A 21,452-nucleotide genomic window follows, 5' to 3' on the forward strand; every position below is an offset into this window, starting at 1 on the left:
GATACTCGACCGTGGGGTCGAGTGGTGTGGTAGAGTGAACGGTCGAGTGTTGTCAGGTGGTGTGGCAAAGTGATACTCGACCAGGGGGTCGAGTAGTGTCATCGAGTGGCCTGAGCTGAGGTTACTCGACCTGGTGGTCGAGTGGATGGGAAGAATGGCTCCAAAGTCACTCGACCTGGGGGTCGAGTATGTGGGAAGAATGGCTCCAAAGTCACTCGACCTGGGGGTCGAGTATGTCTTCTAGTTCTGGCACGTTTCTTCCAATTTGCTTGCAAACAGCTCCAAATCACCTGAAAACAACTTAGAAATGCAATATGTATGCAAAGCTATCCTAATCATGCAAAGTATGCAAGAATGATGAGAAATGATATAAAACAGTGATGAATGATACGAAACTGGACTCAAAACGATGATGAATGGACACTGAAAACATGCAAATTATAGACATATCAATGGTTCATGGTCCTTGTGGTGTGGTGAACCCGAAATGTCCATGTATGGAAAACGGAAAGTGTTCAAAGTTTTATCCGAAAAATCATGTTCAAAAAACCATTATTGATAAAGAAGGATTTCCAATATACAAAAGACGAAGAGCAGATGACTTTGTTCAAAAGAAAGACTTTAAATGCGATAACTGTTATGTCATTCCTTATAATAGATCCCTATCACTGAGATACAGAGCTCACATCAACTTGGAGTGGTGTAACCAATCAGGTTCTGTGAAATACATATTCAAGTATATTCATAAAGGACCAGATCGTGTTACTGTTGTTGTTGAATCGTCTTTAAATTCGAAAAATAAAAAAAAGGGTAAACAAAAGGACAATGTTGATACAGATGGATCAGAGACAAAGAAGAAGAATGAAGTCGAAGACTATTTCAATTGTAGATATGTTTAATTAAAAATTTAATAGTATTATTCATGTTAAATATATTTATTTATGTTCCTTATGATTGTTAATTTTGCATTCCAAATATGTTTCTGCTTGCAAAGCAGCCTGGAGAATATTAAAATATCCTATACATTATAGATCTACTGCTGTGATGAAGCTTTCGTTCTATTTGCCAGAGGAACAATTTATTTATTTCAAAGGCGATGAAGAAGTAGAAACAGTGTTAAACAAGGCTGATCTAGATGGCTCCATGTTCCTTGCTTGGTTCGAATTAAATAAAGTTAGTAAGATTGCTAGGAAGCTGACTTATGCAGACATCCCCACTAGATTTACCAATGATTCAAAAGAAAAAAAAATAATCTCAGAAAGAAAGGTTTTGCTATAGGAAGAATAAACTATGTTCCTCGTGATATAGGAGATGGATATTATTTGAGAATACTTCTCAATGTTCAACCAGGTCCAAGATATTTTGAAGAGCTATGGACAGTTAATGGTGTGCTATATAAAGAGTGGAAAGATGCTTGTGAAGCATTAGGCTTATTAGATAATGATCAGGAATACATTGATGACTTAAAGAGAACAAGTTTTTGGAGCAGTGGTTGGTATCTACGTCAGTTATTCGTAATTATGTTAGATGCTCTAATTAGTCCTTGAAAATGTGTGGGCTGCAATATGGCAACATCTCTTTGAAGATATTCAAAACGATAAAAGGAAATATTTCAACAGACCAGGTAACATCTAATATCATTTCAAAACCTCAATTTTATCTTATTTTGTTTTAAAATGCAATATTCACATAAACTTGCTTTGCTAAATTGTAACTCATTTAGTTATCTGTTTGTTTACAGATTTAATTTTGTTTAATGAGGAGAAAAAATTATATGCTCTACAAGAGAGATCACATTTTAAGAAGGATTGGTACTTCACTTACATATTATAAGACTATGCCACAAGTACCTAGAGATCCTAGGTTTGATACTAATGTCTCGATTTTGGATTAGAAAGGGTATGATCGTGATAGTTTGACAAAAAAAAAACATGCTGAATGGATAAAAATGCTTACTACAGAGCATAAGTCTATTTACGACGACATTATTGGTGCAGTGAATGAAAACGTTGGGGGAGTATTTTTTGGTTATGGATTTGGAGGAACAGGAAAAATATTTCTTTGGAAAACACTCTCTACTGCACTTAGGTCAAAGTGTGACATTGTTCTTAATGTTGCTTCCAGTGGTGTTGCTTCCAGTGGTATTGCTTCTCTCCTTTTAGAAGGAGGTAGGACAGCTCACTCTAGATTTGGAATTACTCTTAATCCTAATGAGTTTACTACATATAATATGAAAGCTGGTTCAGATAGGGCAAATTTAGTCAAAGAAGCTTCTCTGATTATATGGGATGAAGCTCCAATGATGAGCATACACTGTTTTGAGTCATTGGATTGGAGTTTGTCAGATATTTGTGGTAATGGTGATAACAAACCGTCTGTTGGCAAGGTTGTTGTTTCTGGAGGTGATTTCAGACAAGTTCTACTAGTAATCCCCGGTGCTGATAGGGCAGACATAACTATGTCTGCCCTTAATTCATCTTACATATGGAGTCATTGTAAAGTATTGACTCTGACAAAGAATATGCGTCTTTATTCTGAAGGTTTAAGTGTTAGTGAAGCGAAAGATATTGAAGAGTTTTCAGAGTGGATATTAGCAGTAGGTGATGGTAGAATTGCCGAGCTTAATGATGGGGAGGCTTTGATCGATATTCCTTCTGAATTTCTGATTACGAAAGCAAAAGATCCAATACAAGCCATATGCACAGACATATATGGAGATATTACAAAGATACATGAAGAAAATGATCCAATTTTTTTCCAAGAAAGAGCAATATTATGTCCCACCAACGAAGATGTCAACCAAATAAATGAGACCATGCTTGATAACCTCCAAGGTTATTACTAATTCAGGAGCATTGATTTTTAACTTTATTTACTTATATTAATAGTGTTTCTATTTCCTATTCCTTCTATAACTGTAACTAAACAAAATTTTAATTTTCAGGAGAGGAGTTTACATTCCTAAGTTCAGACAGTTTAGACCCAGCTGACATTGGTGGTAGAAATAATCCGACATTGACTCCTGACTTTTTGAATAGTGTTAAAGTTTCAGGGTTGTCTAACCATAAGCTTCGTCTAAAGATTGGTTGTCCTGTGATGTTGCTCAGAAATATTGATCCTATAGGTGGTCTAATGAATGACACAAGGTTACAGATCACGCAAATGAGTCCATTCATTTTGCAAGCAATGATTCTAACCGGTGACAGAGTTGGTCATTTAGTATTGATTCCAAGATTGAAGCTAGCACCATCTGACACAAAGTTGCCATTTAGAATGCGAAGAACACAACTACCTTTAGCGGTTTGCTTTGCAATGACTATCAACAAAAGCAAAGGTCAATCTTTGAAAAGAGTAGGAATTTTTTTACCTAGGTCTTGCTTTTCACACGACCAACTTTATGTTGCCATATCCAGAGTTACATCAAAGACAGGATTAAAGATTCTGATTGTGGATGATGAAGGTAAGCCACAAAAGCAAAAAAAAAATGTAGTTTTCAAAAAAGTTTTTAAGAATCTTTAGTTTCCATTTGTTTTTTACTTTTGTTGGATTCTTATCATGTCAGTCTTATATCTACAATATTCGTTGAACATTTGCTACTTCAATATAAGAATTTACACTATCAAATACAGATGTTAACCGGTGTTACTTAAATTATCTATATATCAACCATATCACACAAATACAGACTTTCTACTTGCTTAAAGATTAAGAACCATGTACCTTTTCAGGATTGTTGTTGATTGAGAGGTTTCTTAAGAATAGTATCGATTCTATGACTGCAACCATGAAACATCCATTGTCATGGCCTCTAAACTTCAGAACAACCTTACTGCAGTGAAAGAACAATTCTCTGTAGTTGTATTTTGGCAAATTGCATAAATCTATCAAGTAAAACAGAACAATCAAGATTCACAATTCCATTAAAATTTGTTTACCTTCTCAATATCACACTGAACATAACGAAAGGTGATCAGCGGAAGATAAATCAGAAATCGGACAACTCCAAACATCAAGACTCCAATCACCAGATTCTGACTTTAAAAGACCAGATTCTGAGTTCGATTGAAAACTCGATAAGATATGATGAAATTGTGTGATATAAAAACGAAATTGTAGGATCAGATTTGTTGACATCTGATAATATGTTTTTTTATCAATTATCCTAAAACACCAATCATATCGTTGTAGTATTTTAGGTTGTCAATCCAAATGGGTGTGATGCTAACAATCAAGATGTGATCAGAAGTCACTAAGTCAAGCCAAGCATAACAGGTTTTGGTGTGTTCTAGCTGTCGTAAGTGAACATGCAGAAAACAGAAAATCAAACAGAAACAGTAAAACATTCGACCAACACAGCTCTTTGCAGAGCACTGGGTGAGGTCGAGTGACAGACAGAAAATGAAACAGGGATACTCGACTGCACAGTCTGTTGCCAGACAACTGGGTGGTCGAGTATCAGGTCGAGTAACAGTAAAGAATTGCAGAAACTAAGCAACAGATGAAGGATGCAGTACACAGCAGTAGAGTAAACAATAAAATCAATCGGACAAAGAATTTCTAAGAATGGGGTAATTGAGTAGTTTCGTTTCCTCAGTTTACAGGTGATTGACATGCTCAATAAATTAACCCTAGACAACAAGTTCATTAACCAAATCTAAGTGCCACCGCAACAGAGACTCTCAAGCTAACCTAGTCCCAGACTCAATCACCATTGACGAGAGCTAACCTAACAGGCATTACGAATCAACAAGTTAAAGCCAAAACGCTCCCTGCAACCAATACCTTGGTACAGGGTCACTAATCTCTGGAATTAGTGGTTCAGACATTTCATCGTACACCTTTTGGGCGCGGAAATGTCTGGGCTCAAATTCCAGTTGATCAGAAAGCAATAGGCATTAAGAACAACTAATCCAGAAGGGATCTATCAACCAATACTCAATCACCTAGTATACTGAGAATTCTACACTACTCTAACCCATCCTCAGAAACCTATTCACTACTCAGACATCATAACAGAAAGCATAAACGTTGAACAAATTGAAAACATGATAACAACACTCTAACAGCAGGATGATAACAGAATGAACAACAGTAAACGAAATCAAGAACAGAAACTGAATACTGAATAGATAAAGAGAAATCCGGATTACAAAAAGTCTAGAACACAAGGTCTTCGGAAATAAAACTAGATAAAAAACTTCTTTGCTGCGAAAATGAGAAGTACATGCTACTTATAGCCAAATATCCCGAAACTCTAATACTCAAAACGACGAAGTATTGGGACGGGTTAAGAACTGTACTCGACCCCTGTGGTCGAGTGAATAGCTGGAGTCTTCTTTTCTTCCTTGTGTTCGAGTGTTTGGTTGAGTGCGGAATAAAGAAGGCTCTGAAGCTTGTCATCGAGTATGCAGTCGAGTGGTGGTGATGGTGATACTCGACATCCAGGTGGAGTGATGAGGTCGAGTAGATGTCTGGCAGTGGGATGAAGTCACTCGGTCTGGGGGTAGAGAGACGTCATCGAGTGGTGTCAGAAGACACTCGACCTCATGGTCGAGTGAAGTGATCGAGTGATGGTCTGGTGATGGAGATGAGGGCGAAGTGAAGTGGTAATGTCCTCTTTTCGGATGGTGAAGTGAAGTGGTGATGTCCTCTACTCGACCTGGTGGTCGAGTGGTTTCTTGAGATCTTGAAGCTCCTACTCGACCTCTGGGTCGAGTGGTTTGTCATGATCAGGTCCGCTTCTTCCAAATAGCTCGTCAACAGCTCCAAATCACCTGAAATCAACGCAAATATGCAACATGCATGCAAAACTATACTAAACATGCGAAGTGATGACAAATGATGTGAAATGGTATAAAACAGTGATGATCTGATGCTAAAATGATGACAAATGGATGCTCAAAACATGCAAAATACACACTTATCAACATCCGAAAACCCATGTTATCGAATCGAATTCTGCAATCGAATTGAAGGAAGCTCAATGTCAAAAAAATGACATACTCAAGCTCCACAATTTTGTTTTATCGAATAGCATTTGTTTGTTGACAATTATCACACTCTTTTTTTTTATTGGTTAGTCAAAGAGTCATTAAACATAGGGTTTTTTTTTTTTTTTTTTGTCTTTAATTAAGTATAGATGATTTTGAAACTTTTACAGGATAAAAGGTTTTTACATTTAAAAATCACATATTATTTTTATTTTGTTTACAACTTATAAAATTCTTAATTGAAATATATAATACACATGAAAAAATTAACTCACTTTCATATTGTAATTATTCATAATAAAATTACCATATTTTCATTATTAATAAAACAACAAAATATCTCTAACACTTGACAAACATAGGTTATAATATATAATACTATACTAAATTCATATATAAAATTCCTTCCAATAAATAAATGCATATCAAAACAAATATACTCCAATACTATAATTAATAAATCTAATATTTCAAACATTTGCTACAACATTATTATATATATAAAATGATGAGTTTCAACACATATATATTATAATAAATTAGTATTATAAATATTACAAAACCATAAGATAAGAAACCAGAAAACAAAATAAATACCATAATACAATTAAAATCTCATAGTACAATAGTTTCCAAGAATCCCCGCAACATGTATTTATATATCAAATTTTAACACCCGGGCGAAGAACGGGTTATCAATCTAGTTAGATATAAAGAGAAAATCCAACTCAAAATATGAAACCCTAATAAAATCTAAAGAGAACATCCAATCCAAAATTCGAAATCCTAATTAGAAATAGAGAGAAAATTGATTGAGTAAAAGACACCCTAATTAAATCTAAATAAATCGACATATAAAATCGTTTGGAACAAAAAAAACCCTAATTAGATCTACTTAAAATCGATCTAAGTTTGAAATGAAATATATTTCTTGACCTTGCAGATCGATGGGACAGGTGAGGCAGCAAACAAGATAGGGTTATCGCCGGAGAAGACTCGATTTTAGACAAAGCAAATTAGGGTTTCTGGTAAACGGCTATCTGGATTGATTCGAAGAGGATTTGTCACGGCGGAGAAGAAGCAAAGAACCGGAGAAGAATAACGGAGCCGGAGAAGAAAAAAAAAAAAAAGGGTTTCGATGTGAGCGGTATAAGACGCCGCAAATCCGTCGCAACATTTGCTAGTGTTTTGCTAGGAACCAATAAACAAACCAATCAAAAGATGTCAACTTGGCAAGGGATTTGCGAGACGTCGTAGTAAATCCCTCGCAAAATTCTAGGGTTGCAAGCTGACTAGATTAGGGGTTTTCACTTATTTGCGAGGGAGATGCGTATCTTCGTAGTAAGTCCCTCGCAAATTGCTAGGGATATGCGAGGCCGACTCGAGTAGTGTTTTGAGCTTATTTGCGAGGGAGATGCGTGTTCCCGTAGTAAATCCCTCGCAAATTGCTAGAGATTTGCGAGGATGAGTAGTAACTCTTTCGCAAATAAGTAAAACACAAAATTATAATAATAATAATAATAATAATACCAACAAAATTCAAAATTTTAATTTAAGAAATTAAAAAGTAAAAATTTAAAATTAGAAAATTGGAAGTATATATAAATCATTTTCTGAATTAATTCATATTTGGTAAATACATCAAAATTAAACAGTAACAACATTTATTATGATTCATTTTCTAAATTATTACAATCATTTTCAAACTCAACGCACTCATCAGATTCGCCAAATTCGTATGATTCTTCTTCTTCTTCGGAACCATCATGATTGATGTCTTCTAGTTCTCTGTTTTGTAGATTAATGTGGATACATCTTCAATTGTTATGTCTGGTATGAAAACTTCTCTGACTCTTTCTTTTGCATCACAACATCATCACCTAAGCCGACTACAGGGCTTCTTGGATTAACTTTAATAACCGATAACCACACTTCAGGCTTAGGCCTCACAAGCAGGTAAGATAGAAAACTTACTTGTCTTGCTTGTGATGCTAGGATAAATGTTTGAACTTGGCATAAGTCTTGTTTACATTGACATAGACCACGTCTAAGATATTTACCTGTACCCCTCGACCGATCAACGGATTAAACCAATCACAGTTGAAAAGGACGCATTTCAAAATCAAAAGTTCCGGATATTCAACTTCTAGAATTTGTTACAAAATCTCATAGAACTCAGTTCTACCTTCGTTATGGATTCCATAATTTGCAGTAGCCCTTCGACTTCCATGCTGATACGTATGGAAGGTATTGCCACAAGTGAAGTATATCAATGCAATTGTGATCTTAGATCTTGGTTCTTGAACGAGCTCATGCAACCAAAGTGATAAATGTTCATTTTGACATCCGTTAGTAACCTGTACAAAGTAAATGTTAAGTTTATCAATTTTTCCAAATATTCTTATACTTACATAGAATTTTAACCATCCAGCAAAATCACGATCTTTGTAAGTTTCATATTCATTTTTTTCTAATCCAATACATGCTCCACGGATCTGTGAATCAAATAACCTACATATCGTAGATACAACCTTAATTAGTATCACACTAATTATTAAATTTAAAATTTTTAAAATAAAATTTAGTGTTATATCTCTCAAATATTTTAATGTAATCAACATTTTGAAGAATGTAATTGTGAGCTGCTCGAGAAAGCCCATGGTCGTCCAACCAAAGTTCCTTCAATTTCCCAGCGAATCTACCTATTTGGGCAAAAGTATCTGGAACATCAGGAACGTTATATGTAGGTGCAATGCCTCCATCGTTGTATCGTCGAGGATAAGTTTTTTTAATTCTAACGTTTGGACTAAGTAATACAACGTTAAATGAGACGTTTCCTCGGTTAAACTTCCTGCAACATTTGCTAGTGTTTTGCGAGGAACCGACAAACAAACCAATCAAAAGACGTTAACTTTGCGAGGGATTTGCGAGACGCCGTAGTAAATCCCTTGCAAAATTCTAGGGTTGCAGCTGACTCGATTAGGGTTTTGCACTTATTTGCGAGGGAGATGTGTGTCTTCGTAGTAAGTGCCTCGCAAATTGCTAGGGATTAGCGAGGCCGACTCGATCAGTAGTAATTTTCTCGCAAATAAGTAAAATTTAAAATTTAAAATAATAATAATAATAATAATAATAATAATAATAATAATAATAATACCAACAAAATTCAAAATTTTAATTAAAAATTTTAAAATTAGATATTCATAAGTTCTGAACAATTAAAAACTTTAAAATTAGAAAATTGGAAGTGTATATAAATCATTTTCTGAATTAATTCATTTATTTATTATATTTGGTAAAAACATCGAAAGTAAACAATAATAACATTTATTATCATTCATTTTCTGAATCATTACAATCATTTTATGACTCAACGCTATCATCAGACTCGCCGAATTCGTCTGATGCTTCTTCTTCTTTGGAACCATCATGATTGATGTCTTCTAGTTCTCTGTTTTGTAAATCAATGTGGATACATCATCAGTTGTTATGTTTTGTAACTCTTTCTTGTTGCATCACAACATCATCAACTAAGCCGACTATACGACTTATTGGATTAACTTTAATAACCGATAACCACACTTCAGACTTAGGCCTCACACGCTGGTTAGATAGAAAACTTACTTGTCCTGGTTGTGATGCTAGGATAAATGGTTCGAACTTGGCATAAGTCTTGTTTGCATTGACATCAACCACGTTTAAGTTTGCACTAGTAACAACCCCCCCCCCAATCTCATTCTCTCGTATGGTGGCTTTTTTTGGATTTCTTTTCCAAAACATATGTAAGATCGTTAAATGATATGTTATCATTAATCCACAAATCTTTTTGATGTTTTTTCTTCAAAGTCTGATTATCTTCTATCCACTACTTTCCTTCTTCTTTCTCTTCACATTTGGACTGCTTCCTCATGCATCATCTATTGGAAGCCGCATTGTTATGATAAACTCTCTCAAGGAGAATCGCATAGGTTGATCAGTAAATACAAACCACAATTCATAATTGCTAGTTAGTATCCTTCTCTACAGTTGATGATGGACGACATGGCTTGAAAAAGCTATTTCATTGAATTCAACGAAATCAACTATAGAACGAGTCCATTAATGTCTTGTACTTTGTCGTCTATAATGCTTCCTTGACCTTCAAGACAATTTTGTTTGACGAATGCTTTGTTACCCTTTTAATATTATCTATTTCACTGCCTGGTTGGAATAATCTTTTAGGGAAGTACAGTTTCTTTGTACTCATTCTCTCAAAACCTGATGAAAGAAATTGAACACAGTCATTAAATTAACACAGTTTTGAATATCCTTCTAAAATCGTTTTAAAAAACCATTGTAAATCTATTTTACTTGTGTAGTTACGAACCATTAACACAGTCATTACAAGTCGTTTTAAAGGACTTTAAAAACTTTTGTAAAACCATTTTTAAAACTCCTTCTCAATCCTTTTAAAGACCTTTATAAAACCCTTGTAAAAAGAAAATTTTAAACCTTTTAAAAGCACACAGCAATAAACAGAAACCAAAAAACTCTTTTCAAACCAACTCTAATCAACTGGTAACCCATAAATTAAGTGAGGATCTATAAATTAAAACACAAACCCAAACATCAATCTATTTATTGGTATAGTTTGAAAATAATAACCCTAGAAATTGCTACAACAGGGAAGAGAATCAACATTTGAAATCTTTTTAAAAATATTACGAAACCCAAATATCAAACTTTAAACATCAATCTATCAAACTTGTAAAACCATTTCTAAAACTCCTTCATAATCCCTTTAAAGACCTTTTTAAAACCCTTGTAAATAGGAATTAAACCACAACCTCAAATATCAATCTATATTACTTGTGTAATGTCGAACCAAAAACCCTAGAAATTGCTATAATAGAGAAGAGATTTGGTAAAAAGAAACAAAATCGAACAAACCCAAATATCAAACTTCAGTGTCATAAATTTGTTACCTTCAATTGATTCCTTAGCTGGAGAAACGGAATTTCTGCATATTGTTCTAAGGAAGAAGACATAGTGAGAGAGACGACAGTTTTTTTTTTTTTTTTTCTTTTTCTGACTTTCGCGGTTTCCTTTTCCTTTTTGTTTTGGTTTTTAGTAAATTTTGGGCTTTATTGAACTTTGATTAAAACGGTTTGCTTCTCCAAAATAAGAGGCCTAGAACCAATTACAAACAGTTAAATTGTTAACATTACAGTAATTTTTTTAACGCTTTAAAATTCTCTTAAAAACCCTTTTAAAAACGATTGTAAATAATTTCAAAAACCTGTTAAAATTGCCTTTGTAAATCATTTTTAAACCCTTTTCAATTCAACTTAAAGCACCTTCTAACCCAGACAACCATAAACAGGAATAGTACAAAATATACTTCATCAATTGTTTTTCATTTTAATTTATAGGTCTTGAGTTCGAATTACTTTTAGTGCAATCTTTTCAATTTTTTAAAACACTTTTAAATCCTTTTTAAACGGTTGTAAATTCTTTTAAAAACGATTGTTAGTTTTTTTATAATAACGGTTACTGCAATTTTTTCAACGCTTTTAAATCCTTCTAAAATCCTTTTAACAAAGCTTTAAATCATTTAAAAACCTGCTAAAAAGTATGTTTATCATTTTAAAGCCCTTTTCAATTCAAATTTAAGCACCTGTTAACCCAAATAACCATTATACAATAATTATGTTAAACATGAATTGTACTAAATAAACTTCATAAAATTTGTACCTTATAGATGTTGATAAAATATTCAAATAATTTATGAAATAAGAAAAAAAGCTTCTAAATCTTTCTTATACTCCACTCTTTTTTGATTAGCAATCTTCTACTTCTGCATAGTTACTAACCCTATTCAAAAGATAAATGAACAATATAACCTATAATTTCTTAATTCTGTAAACAGTATGGTTATTGAAATTATATTGGTTTAAGCATATACTAACATACATATCTGCTAATTCTGTGAAGATGTCAGCCGCCAATTTCTTCCTTGCGTATCCAATAATATTTCCCTCAAGGTTTGAATGACTAGTATACATTGTATAGCACTCCATTATCTTCAGCATGTAGATACCAGAATCTTCAATCTTAGGAGCCTACCACCAAAAACTAGAAGAATTTTTAAACATTTAATTTGGAAATAACTTGAGGAATAGAGGTCAAGACTCTGATATATTAAATTTAGAAATTACCTAAGGAAAAGAGGTCAAGACTCTGATACTGAATGGAGAGACATTCATGTCTTCTTTTTCGAGGATGTTCCGAACAATGTATGACACAAAAATAGAGTAGGCACTAATATGTTTTTTCTTAACTTCTTCTGTTAAAAATGTTGCTGCATAATCCCATAAACAAACTGTCTTCTGTTCCAAGTGGATTAGCATGACGATCCAACATTTTCCTTAGATACACAAAGGAGTGATTATGCACTTGGTATTTTCCTCTATTATCAAGTTACGAATTTCTTCAGATAGAAATTGAAATTCCTCTTTGTCATCCACAAATCCATGTATTAACTCATCCATCGCATTTGAAAAAGACAATCTAACTAATACAACGGTTTTATTTTTGAACATTTCGGGATTACTTTCCTTCCTCATTTTCAATAACTCCAATGCTGCATCAACATGCTAAACAAAAAAAAAAAAAAAAAATTATCATATTAGAAAATTGGTTTTACAAGAAATTTAAAATAGTAGATATACAGTTGTTATTGCTTTCCCTGACATCTCTAGCGTTGTAAACCACTTTGTATCTATATGATTTTCCACAATTGTTAGTGCCCTACAACAACAAAACAGTCACCAATGATTTCAAATTTAAAAATGTAAAACCAAGTTTTTATTTTTGTTCTTATTAACAAAAACCTCCCTTGCTTTTCCTTGACTTCTTCCACTCAACCAAATTTTTCAACCTTTGTTGCGTCAACTTTCGCAAATGGATACAATATTGGGTGCTTCTTCTTCTCAGCTGTATAAGGCGGTTGTGTATCAATTTAAGGAACTTTACCGAGCTTGGTTTTTCTTTGTGCAGCAAGATAATCATCTTTGTCGCCAATAGTTGGTCCGTCAACATTATCAGCGTTGTCAACTTGACTTTGTTCGTTTGATCTTGTTGGAACATTATCACCATCATTGCCAATAATTTTCCTCTACTTACTCTTTGCCTACCAAAAAGAAAAAAAAAACAGATGTTTTAAATACCTTGTAAACAAAATTTTAATTACTTGCAAACATTTTTATAACATAAATTTCTCGCAATCTCATAATACATTACTTTTATTTAAAATTAGATACTAACCTCTTTTCTTGTTGGAACATCATCATCAGCACTATCAACTTGTTTTTGCCTCTTTCTCGGCGCCTAGAATATATAAAAACAGTACCTTTTTAAAAATAACTTTTAAAATCGTTTGTAAATATCATTACAAGATAATTGACAATTTATAAAAATAGTATCGTTGTAAATACTAACTTGTTTTCTTGTTTGGACATTATCGTCAGCATGAACGCTTGGTCTGAGTCTCTTTTTCTGAGGTTGTGTAACGCCTGTGAACCGGAAAATCGGTAAGGGTTTGTATTTAAATCGGTCGGTTTAATCGGTTGGGTTAATGGAAACCCTGAAGTGTGCATATAAAAGAAGGAAACTCGAAATTAGGGCTTTAGTTAGCCATTTTTCGTTTTGTAAAGAAGAAAAAGAGAGAGAAGTAGATGGACTAAAATCGTTAGGGTTTGGGAGGAAACAGTTTTGACATATCAAATAATTGTGAAAGGTAACGAAATTTGGTAGAGTTATTTCCAAGTCGTTTATCGTCATTATCCATTTTATAGAAGGGTATTTGGATTTAAATTCGTTGAGTTATTTGTACTTTCATGAGACACGTTTTCTCAGATGCGAATTAAGACCAGCGGGATTCTAACAGAGATCGTGGTCTTGTCTGGTTTCTGATCGGTACCAGATTTCGTGGAAAGCTTTGTGACGTCTAAGGCTAGCTTTTCACCGGAGGGATTTGATAGTTAACGGTTAGGTTTTATTTTAGGGTTTCGTTTTTGAGACTGTATGTTTTTGCTTTTTATGTCCAGTTTGTTTCAAGGTTGCTTTTGGTTGTGTGATTTGTTGTAGGACGTTTCTGGACTGTTTCAGATGCAAGGAGAGAGTCTCTCCTGGTTATAATTGTTGTTAGAATCAGTTTGTTAAGGTGAGTGCGTGACCATGAGCTTATTTGAGCGATTGGTTTGTATGACTTGTTTTGTGTGATGATATGTAGGTGTGGTGAATGTGTTTTTGGGTGAACTGTTCAATGACTGGTCTGTAATATTTTATTTGTGGTTTTACTGTTCATTTGCTTGTGTGTATAGCTCGTAGATGGGAGGATCACTTCATTAAGTATTTGTGATAATACTTACGCATGTCTTTCTTTATGGTGCAGGTAAAGATAAAGTGTGATCGTGAAATCATGGCAATGAAGAGAGATGATCTAGAAACTCGTTTGGTTTATTGTTGTGTTTTGGTTATTGGAACCCCGTTAGGGTTGTGTTAGGATTGTTAGTCATACTTGATTTTGTTGGTCGAATTATTTATTTATTCATAAAATAGTATTTTTGACTTGCAGTGTAAATGTTGCTTTATTGGTTGGTTTAATTAAATATTTATGGGAATATTTAATTATGTTAAAAAAAAAAAGAACGGGTCGGGTTGTTTCAATTTGGTATTAAAGCGATCACGGTTCTAGGATGTGTAGAAAACTTAATTGATGAATTATTTTCCTGATGATTGATGTGGGATGAGGTAGGGTGTTAGCATACTGAGGATTGATTATGGAGTGTTTAGTCAATTGTGTGTTGTTGGAGTCCTATCATCATCTTCTCCGAGCCTTAAATGAGATTCTACGGTAAGTTATTTGTGATATATTCGTTTGTTCTAGATTCTTGGCCTTTTGTTCTTGAGTAATGTAGATGGTTAGAGGAGCAGGAGTTCGTGGTCGTGGTCGTGGTCGTGATTGCGGTAGAGGACGAGTCTTCGAGGGTACCGGCGAGAGTGATGGCCACACTGCCACAGTTGAGCAGAGTGTGGGTTCGCAGCATGAATTTGTGGAGCCTGGGGCTGGGGACGGTCTTGGTGCCGATGTAGCTGGTGCGCGCGGAATGGAGCTGGTGGAGCTGGTGTCGGTGCCGGTGTGCATGCTGTTGGTGCTGAGGGCCAAGGAGTGATGGGTATCGCAGCCGGAGGAGCCCAGATTCTAGAGGTTGGTTTGGCGGGCCTGCTGAGGCAGTTGTTGGAGCGGTTACCAGGTTTGGTACCAGTGTAGGCTCCAGTGGCGCCACGAGTGGCCGAGGTGCAACAGAGGGCTGTTGTTGAAGAGAAGGTTCCATCTTATTTGAGGATGATGGAGCAGTTGCAGAGGATTGACACCTGGTATTTTTGTGATGGTACTAGTCCTGAGGAGGCCGATAGTTGGCTGTCGCGGGTTGAACGGAACTTCGGTTCGAGTAGATGCCTAGTGCAGTATCCGGTGGATATGGTAGTGCATTTTCTAGAGGGAGATGCACATTTGTGGTGGCGGAGTGTGTCTGATAGGAGGAGGCAGACGGATATGTCTTGGGCAGATTTCGTGGCTGGGTTTAATGCCAAATACTTTCCGTAGAAGGCGCTCTACCGTATGGAGGCGCGTTTTCTTGAGCTAACACAGGGTGAGCAGTCAGTTCGGGAGTATGATCGGGAGTTTAACCGACTCTTGGTGTACGCGGGTCGGGGCATGGAGGATGACCAGGCCAAGTTGAGGAGTTTCATGAGGAGACTACGACCAGATCTGACGGTGCGTTGTAGAGTGTCGCAGTACACCACGAAGGGGGCACTGGTGGAGACGACTGTTGAGGTAGAGGAGGACCTTCAGAGGCAGGTGTGGCAGTGAGTCCAGCGGTACAGCCAAAGAAGAATGAGCAGCAGGTGGCACCTAGCAAGGGCGGTCAGCCTGCGCAGGGGCAGAAAAGGAGATAAGATCATCCTTTCAGAGCTGGACAGAATGGTCGTGCGGGATATTTTTCTTGTGGGAGCCTTGACCATTAGGTAGTTGATTGCACGTAGCGAGCTGAGACGAGGGAATGCTACCATTGAAGGGAGAGGGGACATCTCAGGCCGAATTGTCCTAAGCTGCAGCGGATGGTAATGGCAATAGTACAGCCAGTGGTGCAGCAGGGAGCGTAGGTGCACCAGGGAGTGCAACAGAATGTGCAGGAGTTAGCACATATTGCAGTGGCACCGCAGGGCTACACTACGCTTGAGACAGGCGGTACCAGCAACAGAGCGAGCACTGGGACCTTATTAGTGGGCGGTGTAGAGGCGCATGTGTTTTTTGACTCTAGAGCATCGCAATGCTTCATTACTCTGGAGAGTGCCTCAGGCGGCAACATCCGTGGGCATCCTGGTGAGCAGTTTGGAGCCATTAAGGTTGTAGGAGGGCAGTGTCTAGCGGTTTTGGGGAGAGCTAAGGTTGTGGATATTCAGATTGCAGGGGAGTCGATGCCAGCAAATATGATTATCAGCCCTGTAGAGTTGTATGATGTTATTCTGGGAATGGATTGGTTCGATCATTACAGAGTACATCTCGACTGCCACTGTGGGAGAGTTTCTTTTGAGCTGCCAAACGGGAGGTTAGTTTATCAGGGAGTGAGACCTACCTCAGGGAGTCTCGTCATCTCAGCAGTGCAGGCAGAGGAGATGATCGAGAAAGGCTGGGAGGCTTACTTGGTGACGAAATCTATGCTGGAGTCTTTAGGGAAGGTAGCAGTGAGCGATATTCGGGTTGTTCTGGAGTTCGAGGATGTGTTTCAATCGTTGCAGGGATTACCACCATCACGGTCTGACCCTTTCACGATTAAGTTGGAACCAGGGACAGCGTCGTTATCTAAGGCACCCTACAGGATGGCTCCAGCAGAGATGGCAGAGCTGAAGAAGCACCTAGAGGATTTGTTGGGTAAGGGATTCATTCCTCCTACTACTTCACCTTGGGGAGCGCCGATGTTATTTGTGAAGAAGAAGGACGGGAGTTTCCGCTTATGTATTAACTACCGGGGGTTGAACCGGGTCACTATGAAGAAAAAGTACCCTTTGCCAAGGATCGATGAGTTGTTGGATCAGTTGAGGGGTGCTACTTGTTTCTCAAAAATCAATTTGACGTCGGGTTATCACCAGATCCCGATAGAGGAGGCAGATGTTGCAAGACTGCTTTCAGGGCGAGAGATGGAATTTTGAGTATGTGGTGATGCCTTTCGGTTTTATTAATGCACCTGCAGCGTTCATGAGGTTGATGAACATCGTGTTCCAGGAGTTTTTGGATGAGTTTGTGATCATCTTTATTGATGACATCCTGGTGTATTCTAAGAGTCCTGAGGAGCATGAATTACATCTGAGGAGAGTGATGGAGAAGCTGCGGGAGCAGAAGCTGTTCGCTAAGTTGAGCAAGTGCAATTTTTGGCAGAGAGAGATGAGTTTTCTAGGTCACATTGTGTCTGTAGAAGGAGTTTCAGTGGATCCGGAAAAGATTGAGGCTATTAGAGACTAGCATAGACTGACGAATGCCACTGAGATCAGGAGTTTTCTTGGGTTGGTAGGGTATTCCAGGGGGTTCGTCAAGGTGTTCGCGAGTATGGCACAACCGATGACTAAGCTGACAGGGAAGGATGTTCCTTTTGTGTTGTCACTAGAGTGCGAGGAGGGTTTTGTGAGCCTGAAGGAGATGTTGACGAGTACACCAGTGTTAGCATTGCCAGAGCATGGAGAGCCTTACATGGTGTATACTAATTCCTCGAGAGTTGGTTTTGGTTGTGTTCTGATGTAGCGTGGGAAGGTTATTGCCTATGCATCGCGGCGGTTGAGGAAGCATGAGGGCAACTATGCTACTCACGATTTGGAGATGGCTGTAGTGATCTTTGCCTTGAAGATTTGGAGGTCTTATCTTTATGGCGGGAAAGTGCAGGTGTTCACAGATCATAAGAGTCTGAAGTATATCTTCACTCAGCCAGAGCTGAACCTGAGGCAGAGGCGATGGATGGAGCTGGCGGCTGATTATGATATGGAGATAGCCTACCATCCTGGTAAAGCTAATTTGGTTGCAGACGCGTTGAGCCGTAAGCGCGTGGGTGTGGCTCCAGGGCAGAGTGTTGAGGCCTTGGTGAGTAAGATTGGTGCTTTGCGGTTATGTGTTGTGGCACGGAAGCCATTGGGATTGGAAGCTGTGGATCGAGCAAATCTTCTGAGTAGAGTTCGGTTGGCTCAAGAGAAGGATGAGGGCTTGATTGCAGCTTCTAAGGCAGAGGGCTCTGATTATCAGTTCACAGCTAATGGGACTATCCTTGTGCATTGGCTAGTTTGTGTGCTTAAGGATAAGGAGTTGCGACAAGAGATCTTGAGTGAGGCTCATGCGAGCATGTTTTCCATTCATCCAGGAGCGACTAAGATGTATCGAGACCTCAAGCAGTACTATCAGTGGGTTGGGATGAAGAGGGATGTAGCAAACTGGGTCGTAGAGTGCGATGTTTGCCAGTTAGTTAAGATTGAGCATCAGGTGAGTGAGATCGTGAAGTTGCATGGAGTACCTGTGAGTATTGTGTCAGACAAGGATTCCAAGTTTACTTTTGCGTTTTTGAGAGCCTTTCAGGTAGAGATGGGCACTAAGGTGCAGATGAGCACGGCTTATCATCCTCAGACAGATGGGCAATCTAAAAGGACTATTCAGACGCTTGAGGATATGTTGCGGATGTGTGTCTTGGATTGGGGAGGTCATTGGGCAGATCACTTGAGTCTGGTAGAGTTTGCTTATAACGGGAGGCCATGCAGGACACCGTTATGCTGGACCCAAGTGTGGGAGAGGAGCATATATGGTGCAGATTATGTTCAGGAGACCATGGTGAGGATCCGGGTTCTTAAGCTGAACAAGAAGGAAGCTCATGATCGACAGCCGAGTTAGGCCGACAAGAGAAGGAGAGAGCTTGTGTTTAAGGTGGGGGACAAAGTGTATCTCAAGATGGCCATGTTGCGAGGTCCAAACAGGTCTATCTCAGAGACTAAGTTGAGTCCGAGGTACATGGGTCCGTTCAGGATTGTTGAGAAGGTGGGACCAGTGGCATACATGTTAGAGTTGCCAGATGTTATGCGTGCGTTTCACAAGGTCTTTCATGTGTCGATGCTGAGGAAGTGTCTTCACAAGGATGATGAGGTGTTGGCTAAGATTCCAGATGATCTTCAGCCCAACATGACTTTGGAGGCGAGACCAGTGAGGCTTCTCGAGAGGAGGATCAAGGAACTTCGGCGGAAGAAGATTCCTTTGATCAAAGTCCTGTGGGACTGCGATGGTGTGACAGAGGAGACTTGGGAGCCAGAGGCGAGGATGAAGTCAAGGTTTAAGAAGTGGTTCGAGAAGTAGGTTGCTGCATGAGTTTGCCTATCCTTGGTTTCTAGTTTCATTGTTGTTGAGTTTTTGAGCTTTTGAGTTGTTCTTATTTCTCTTTCTTTTGTATTTTCGTTTGGAGTTGTAACGATCATGACATTTGATGATTAATAAGACGAGTATTTTTCTTGGATTTAACTTGAGTTGTCTTATTTAAGAATGTGTTGTGCGGTTTCCAAAAATGGAAAATTTCCCAAAAAGAACTTGTCTATTTTTGGAAAGTTTGAGTAAACAACCTAAGAGAAAGGTGTGTTTACGAGATGACCAGTAGTTGGTCATAAGGATATTCCCGAGGGGATATGATGGATTGTGAGGCATAACGGTGTCTTACGCGAATCCATGAGAGAGTCGGGAGATATGCTCGGAAGCGTTTAGTATTGTTTGCTCGAGGGACATGAGGGTTCCAACGACTCGTGAGGAGCGGGGTATGCTCTTGAGGTACCGGTAACTCGAGGGACTTGGTGTCTTTAGAGTGCAAGGGGTACAATGGCCTCGGGTGACGATCCAAGAGCGCGCTTAGGGTGACGACCCGAGAGCGAGTTTTGAGGTATTATTCTCTCCAAGTGTCGTAACTCGATGACTTTGTGGCTGAGAGTGAGCCAGCATAACTCAAGGTTTAACTTTGAGTGGGGAAGATAATACGTGTGTTACCCGAGATACCGTAGGCCGAGGCTTGAGAGTGACGATTTATGCTCGAAGATTGCGGTTTGAGAGTGGAGAGTGAGTTGTGAGCAACAATGACTAGTAAATCGTGAGTATATAGACTGGATAGAGAGACCTATAGGGAGTTTGGTTGGAGGGAGTGCGGACCGTAGTGACGGTTGCACGGATTTCTTTGGAGTGGAAGGGTGAAGCTAGATTCGTCGAATCTATGTTAGGGGGGAGAATTGTAACGCCCGTGAACCGGAAAATCGGTTAGGGTTTGTATTTAAATCGGTAGGTTTAATCGGTTGGGTTAATAAAAACCCTGAAGTGTGCATATAAAAGAAGGAAACTCGAAATTAGGCTTTAGTTAGCATTTTGTGTTTTTTAAAGGAGAAAAAGAGAGAGAAGTAGAAGGACAAGAATCGTTAGGGTTTGGGAGGAAACTGTTTTGACATATCAAATCGTTGTCAAAGGTAACAAAATTTAGTAGAGTTATTTCCAAGTCTTCTATCTTCATTATTCATTTTACAGAAGTGGATTTGGTTTTAAATTCGTTGAGTTATTCGCAGTTTTGTGAGAAATGTTTTCTCATATGCGAATTAGGACCAGCGGGGATTGTAACTGAGATTGTGGTCTCTTCTAGTTTCTGATCGGCACGAGATTTTGTGGGAAGCTTCCTGACGTCTAAGGCTACGTTTTTACCGGAGGGATTTGATAGTTAATGGTTGGTTTATATTTTGGGTTTCGTTTTTGAGACTGTTTGTCTTTGCTTTTTATGTCCAGTTTGTTTCAAGGTTGCTTTTGGTTGTTGATTTGTTGTAGAACGTTTCTAGACTGTTTCATACGCAAGGAGAGTCTCTCCTGGTTATAATTGTTGTTAGAATCAGTTTGTTAAGGTGAGTTCGTGACCATGAGCTTATTTGAGCGATTGGTTTGTATGACTTGTTTTGTGTCATGATATGTAGGTGTGGTGAATGTGTTTTTGGGTGAACTGTTCAATGACTGGTCTGTTATGTTTTATTTGTGGTTATACTGTTCATTTGCTTGTGTGTATAGCTCGTAGATGGGAGGATCGCCTCATTAAGTATTTGTCATAATACTTACGCATCTCTTTCTTTTATGTGCAGGTAAAGATAAAGTGTGATCGTGAAGTCATGGCAATAAAGAGAGGATGATCTAGGAACTCGTTCGGTTTATTGTTGTGTTTTGGTTATTGGAACCCGGTTAGGATTGTGTTAGGATTGTTAGTCATTTTTGGTTTTGTTGGTCAAATTATTTATTTATTCATAAAATTGTATTTTCGACTTGCGGTTTAAATGTTGCTGTATTGGTTAGTTTAATTAAGTATTTATGGAAATATTTAATTA

General features: G+C 37.8%; 4 pseudogenes across 4 annotated transcripts; 2 read left to right on the plus strand and 2 right to left on the minus strand.

The window, feature by feature from the left end:
* Positions 1 to 453: 453 nt before the first annotated feature.
* Positions 454 to 3,583, plus strand: AT1G42290 (annotated as a pseudogene; the record flags this gene model as incomplete). Its single annotated transcript has 1 exon — positions 454 to 3,583.
* Positions 3,584 to 4,748: 1,165 nt separating this feature from the next.
* Positions 4,749 to 5,800, minus strand: AT1G42300 (annotated as a pseudogene; the record flags this gene model as incomplete). The annotated part of the gene is made up of 1 exon: positions 4,749 to 5,800.
* Positions 5,801 to 11,930: 6,130 nt separating this feature from the next.
* Positions 11,931 to 13,528, minus strand: AT1G42310 (annotated as a pseudogene; the record flags this gene model as incomplete). Its single annotated transcript has 1 exon — positions 11,931 to 13,528.
* Positions 13,529 to 14,950: 1,422 nt separating this feature from the next.
* Positions 14,951 to 19,524, plus strand: AT1G42320 (annotated as a pseudogene; the record flags this gene model as incomplete). The annotated part of the gene is made up of 1 exon: positions 14,951 to 19,524.
* Positions 19,525 to 21,452: the final 1,928 nt, after the last annotated feature.

The sequence above is a fragment of the Arabidopsis thaliana genome (assembly GCF_000001735.4).
Source record: "Arabidopsis thaliana chromosome 1 sequence".
In the NCBI taxonomy this organism is placed as follows: Eukaryota; Viridiplantae; Streptophyta; class Magnoliopsida; order Brassicales; family Brassicaceae; genus Arabidopsis; species Arabidopsis thaliana.